Source organism: Carlito syrichta, unplaced genomic scaffold (assembly GCF_000164805.1).
Source record: "Carlito syrichta isolate Samal-C Ts95f unplaced genomic scaffold, Tarsius_syrichta-2.0.1 Scaffold130776, whole genome shotgun sequence".
NCBI classification, from domain to species: Eukaryota; Metazoa; Chordata; class Mammalia; order Primates; family Tarsiidae; genus Carlito; species Carlito syrichta.
Window position 1 is genome coordinate 84,886 of NW_007074872.1, and position 5,225 is coordinate 90,110.

Below are 5,225 nucleotides of genomic sequence, written 5' to 3' on the forward strand. Positions count from 1 at the left end.
CCCACCAGGGCCAGATCTGGGATCCATCCAGACCCCACCCACCTACCTTGGCAGATTTCCAGAAATAAAACTGTGATGTCGCTTCTGGCTGAGTGTCTCTGAGAGCCAGCAGGGGGGTGCTTGGGGGAACTCCGGGATCCAGTTTGTGGTTGGATAGAGGCAGAGTGGTGCCTCTGAGTTCAGGACCCTGAGCCTGACTTGCCTCTCTGGTTGCCTCTGGCTGGCCTCAGAGTTCCGATGCTGATGGTGGGTTTTCCCACAGACCAAGTATGGTCATTATCCCGTGTGGATAGGGAGCCATGGGAGGTGTTTGAGCAGAAGAGGGACCAGGGTTAAGGACGGATTTAAGGGGCAAGATTTAGGTCTTGGTTCAGGGAGAAGAGCCAGATACTATTGTCTGGACTCTGGTATCCCCAAGACAGAGGCCCCTGGCTGCCTTCTGGCAATTCTTGATTCCCCTCCTGCTGTTGCCAATGTCCCACTCCTGTGTTTGCCCCTCACAGGGAGCCCCCTTCCTCTTCTGGTCCCGCATGCTACCCAGGCAGACTGGCCAACAAATCCTAGCTCTGCCCCCACTGTGTGGCAGGCACTCTCACAAGTGGGCCAGTGGGAAGGTTCATTCCCACTCCTTCCTTCTCATCATAAGACAGCGTGGCTCATTTTTGGGGTGGGGGGTTGGGGCAGGGACAGCCCATGTGACTCTTAAGATTTAAAGCCAGACTAATGGAAACAAACACCATCCCCAAAGGCATGGGGTCTAGGGCCAGACTGCTGGAACTCAAGTTTAAACTCTTCTGTGTGACTTGAGCAAGGGGATTCCCCTCTCTGTGTCTCAGTTTCCTCAACCATATAATGGAGACCACAATACTACTTACTTCAGGTTGTATCAAGGACTAAATGTAAGGGACTCAGACCTGTGCCTGGTGCACAGTAAATGCTCAACAAATGTGGTCATTGTTATTTCCTCTCTCAGAAAGTCTGATGTTGCCTTTCAAGATACTTCTTTCTTTAAAAAAATTTTTTTTCCTGTTTTACAGTAGGGAAGTTTTTTTTTTTTTTTTGAGACAGGGTCTTGCTATGTTGCCCAGGGTGGTCTCAAACTCCTGGGCTCAAGTGATTCTTCCGCTTCCTTGGCCTCCCAAAGTGCTGGGATTACAGGCATAGCCACTGTACCCCAAGATTATTATTTCCGCCATGACATTTAAGACTGTGTTTTGGCCATAAATGTCATTAAATACATCAACAGATGTAAAAGCAAGAACCACATGATTATCTCATTAGATGCAGAAAAAGCTTTTGATAAAATCCAGCATCCCTTCTTGATAAAAACCCTCAAACATCTAGGTATAGAAGGAACATACCTCAAAATAGTAAGTGCCATCTATAACAAAACCACAGCTAGCATATTGCTAAATGGTCAGAAACTACAATCATTTCTCCTGAAAACTGGAACAAGACAAGATTGTCCACTCTCATCCCTCTTGTTCAATATTGTGTTGGAAGTCCTAGCCCAGGCAATTAGACAAGAGAAGGAAATCAGGGGTATCCAAATAGGAAAAGAGGAAGTCAAGTTATCCCTCTTTGCTGATGATATGATCCTATACCTTAAAAATCCAAGAGAATCTGTCAAAACCCTGCTTGCACAGATAAAGGACTCTGGGAAGGTCTCAGGTTACTAAACAGATGTGCAAAAGACAGTTGCATTTCTCTACACCAACAACAAGCAGGCAGAGACCCAAATAAAAAGTACAATCCCATTCACAATAGCCACAAAAAAATGAAATACTTTGGCATCTTCCTAACCAGAGAAGTGAAAGACCTTTACAATGAGAACTACAAAACACTGCTCAAAGAAATCCAAGAAGGCACAAACAAATGGAAAAATATATCATGCTCATGGATAGGAAGAATCAACATTGTTAAAGATGTCCATCCTGCCAAAGGCAATCTACAGATTCAACGCAATACCCATTAAGTTACCAACATCATTCTTCTCAGACCTGGGAATGACAATGCAGAAATTTATGTGGAAACATAAACGGCCACGAATAGGCAAAACAATCCTTAGCAAAGGAAGTAAAGCAGGAGGTATCACACTTCCAGACTTCAAACTTTACTATTAGGCTACAGTAATCAAAACAGCCTAGTATTGGTATGAGAACAGGCACAGAGACCAATGGAACAGGATAGAGATTCCGGAAGCAAAACTTCAATTCCTCAACCAACTCTTCTTTGACAAAGCTTTCATTCCAGTAACAACCACTGGGGAGAAGAGAACCTATTCAGTAAATGGTGCTGGGAAAACTGGCTGAACACATGCAGAAGATTGAAACAGGACCCCTACCTATCATCATACACAAAAACTAACTCTAAATGGATCAAAGACCTAAACGTAAAACCTCAAACTGTAAGAACCTTAGAAAATGCAGGATCCACTCTTATGGAAGTTGGAGCTGGCAACCAATTTCTGAGCAAAACCCGAAGTGCCCAGGCCATAACAGATAAGATAGACAAGTGGGACCTCATTAAACTGACAAGCTTCTTCAAAGCCAAAGAAACCGTCAAGAGAGCAGGGAGACAGCCCACAGAATGGGGAAAAATATTTGCCAACTATATATCTGACAAAGGCCTAATATCTAGGAACTACAAGGAACTCAAATGCGCTGAAAGGAAAAAAACAAACAGCTCCTTTAAAAAGTGGACAAAAGACATGAATAGACACTTCTCAAAAGAAGATATACAGGCAGCCAACAGACACATGAAAATGTGCACAGCCTCACTCATCATTAGAGAAATGCAAATCAAAACCACATTGAGATACCACCTAACCCCTGTAAGAATGGCCGTCATTCTTAAAACACACAACAACGGATGCTGGCGCGGATGTGGAGAAAAAGGAATGCTTCTACACTGCTGGTGGGAATGCAGACTAGTACAACCTCTTTGGAAGACAGTGTGGTGATTTCTGAAAGAACTAGAAATCGACCTTCCATATGACCCAGTAATTCCCCTATTGGGAATATATCTGGAGGAACTCAAATCATTCTACAAAAAAGAGGCCTGCACATGCATGTTTGTTGCAGCTCTGTTCACAATAGCAAAAACATGGAACCAACTGTGTTGCCCATCGAACTGAACTGGATAAAAAAATGTGGTATATATACACAATGGAATATTATGCAGCCATAAAGAAGGACAAATATGTGGACTTTACAGCAAATTGGATGGATTTGGAGTCGATCATACTCAGTGATTTATCACAGAAACAAAAAACTGAGTTTATATGTTCTCACTCATAAGGTGAACTTGAACAATTATAATGCTGTGGGAAGGCGATTGGCAGTAGTGGAAAACTGTCAGGGGAAGGGGGCGTGGGACTGGCAGTTGGGAAAACTGCTAGGCGAGCGGGGGCATACCTCATCAACAAGGGTACCTGCATGATCAATGTTTGTATACCTAACCCTGAATTGTACCGTACATCTTTATAATAAATATGTTTCAAAAAAGACTGTGTTTTGAGACACAAAGGAAACTTTTTTTTTTTCTTGAGTTGAAGTATCACTCTGTCACCCAGACTGGAGTGCAGTGGCCGCTCCTGGCCACTGCAGCCTTGACCTGCTGGGTTCCAGCGATCCTGCTGCCTCAGCCTTCCAAGTAGCTGGAACTATAGGCGCGCGCTACCACGCCCGGCTAATTTTTGATTTATTGTAGAGATGAGGTCTCGCTAAGTTGCGCAGGCGGGTCTCGAAACCGCGGGCTCAGGCAATCCACTCACCTCAGCCTCCCAAAGCGCTGGATGTATAGACTGAGCCACCGAGCCTGGCTTTTTATTTTTGAGTTGGAGTCTCATGCTGTCACCCAGGCTGGAGGGCAGTGGCACACTCACGGCCATCATGGCTCTGGCAATCCTTCTGCCTCAGCCTTCTGAGTAGCCGGAACTACAGGCATGCGCTACCATGCCCGGCTAATTTTTTATTTATTGCCCGGGCTGGTCTCGAACTCGCTGACTCAGGCAATCCACTCGCCTCAGCCTCCCAAAGTACTGGGATTACCGGCTGAGCCACTGAGCCCAGCCTGGCAACAATTCTAATATCTGTTCTCCTTGAATCTGCTCTTTCATCCACAGAGCTGTGCATGTAGGAGGCAGTTTTTTCCCCCCTGAGAGCATTGGGAAACGTGGAAGTGCAAGGGGGTAGGAGAAGGAGAGAATCCTCAGTTAATGTCTCAAAATAAAACCCTGTTACAAATGTTCATCTCTTTTCCCTAAGGAATGCTGCACTCCTAAGCCCTTCTCACTCTTCAAGCCTTCTCTCCAGCTGGCTTCCTCTTCTTGCCGCATTTGGCCATCTTGACTGATTCTGATCTCCTAATAGATTATTTTTTCCTGCCTCAGCATCTTTGCTCTTGCCACTCCCAGTTTTTTCATAATTGAATCTCATCATGCAGGGCTTGACTGAAATGCAACCTCCTCAAAGAGATTCTTCTTTTGCTATCAAAATGCCACCTGTCCTGGTTAGTTCTGTCCCATTATTCTATTTATTGTCCTTATAGGTCTTAACATATCTGAAAGAATTTTGTTTATTTGTTGATCATGTGGAATATTTAGTAACATTAAACTATCCATGGCCTCATCCTAAACATATATGCACCCAACACAGGAGCACCAACTTTCATAAAGCAGCTTCTAGGTAAACTTAAAAAAGAAACTGACTCTAACACTATCATAATTGGGGACTTAAATACCTCACTCACAACCCTAGACAGATCATCAAGACAAAAAATCAACAAGGAGATCTGGAACCTCAATGTGACCCTTGACCAAATGAACTTAATTGATACCTGCAGAACATTCTACCCAACAACTATGGAATACACATTCTACGCATTACCACATGGAACATACTCTAAGATCAACCACATCCTTAGCCATAAATCAAACATAAACAAATTCCATATGATTGAAATACTGCCATGCACCTTCTTAGACCATAGTGGAATGAAAATCAATATCACCAATAAAGTTTCCCCAAAACCCACAAAGACATGGACACTAAACAACTCCTGAGTCAACATGGAAACCAAAACAGAGATTAAAAGATACCTGGAAACAAATGAAGACAAAGAAACATCTTACCAAAATCTCTGGGATATCATGAAAGCAGTATTAAGAGGAGAATTCATATCTCTATGAACACACATGAAGAAAATGGAAAGATCACAAGTTA